This window comes from Zalophus californianus, chromosome 5, assembly GCF_009762305.2.
Source record: "Zalophus californianus isolate mZalCal1 chromosome 5, mZalCal1.pri.v2, whole genome shotgun sequence".
Taxonomy (NCBI): Eukaryota; Metazoa; Chordata; class Mammalia; order Carnivora; family Otariidae; genus Zalophus; species Zalophus californianus.
This window is the reverse complement of record NC_045599.1, coordinates 64589612-64590518: the sequence shown is the minus strand read 5'-3', so window position 1 is coordinate 64590518 and position 907 is coordinate 64589612. Positions and strand designations below refer to the sequence as shown.

General features: G+C 30.7%; 1 non-coding gene across 1 annotated transcript; it reads left to right on the top strand.

Moving 5' to 3' along the window:
• The first annotated feature begins 314 nt into the window (after positions 1–314).
• Positions 315–421, top strand: LOC113930001. The gene has a single exon (XR_003522387.1). It is a non-coding gene; the product is annotated as a U6 spliceosomal RNA (small nuclear RNA).
• Positions 422–907: the final 486 nt, after the last annotated feature.

Here is a 907-nt window from a genome sequence, read left to right as displayed (position 1 = left end):
GCTCAAGGAGTTGTGTACCTATGAGCCCTTCCTGAGGAATCTATTAGAAGATTAATTTCATCCAACCAAGAGACAGTAGGGGCAATGACAACAAAAGGAGTGACAGTAGACATTTTATATACTTAATTCTAGATTGAAGACTAAAAGGAATATATGGATGAGGGTGGAATAAAATACATTATATGATGTATGTAATTTGTGTCTGACAATATACTGCAACAAAAAAATGAAAGGAAACAGGGGAAGAGAAAATTAGCATATGTTTATTGATGTTGGTACTAGCATTAGATACACCATTTAAGCATTCCATTATAGTGCTCACTTCAGCAGCACATACACTAAAATTGAAATGATACCGAGAAGATTAGCATGGCCCCTGTGCAAGGATGACATGCAAATTCGTGAAGTGTTCCATATTAAAAAAATAGTATACCATTATAAGTCAACAAAAAAGTTAGTAAAAGGTTAAATAAGAAAACAGGGTCATGTTTTCATACAAAGGTAACCAATAGAACAAAAGTACAAATCTGCCTAAGCATCAAGACAAATTTAGTGAATAAAAAAACAAAGAAACATGTTACCTAAATAAGTATCAAATGTAATGAAATGCATGTAATAGCTGTATCAAACTAATATAATAATTGAGACAAATATATCACACCAATAAATGTGAATAGATCTAATTCATCTATTAAAAACATTTTAATTTGCTTCACAAAGAAATGACTATATAGCTTATACCATCCACACTTAAATTTTTTTCCCAAAAAGCTAAAAATGAAAAAATGCACAAATGTATATCAAACAAATGGTAGCCATAACAAACTAAGAGTAGTTATATTGATATCAAAGTGGATACAAAGCTAAAACCATTAAACATGAAAATATGGACATGATCTATGGGCGT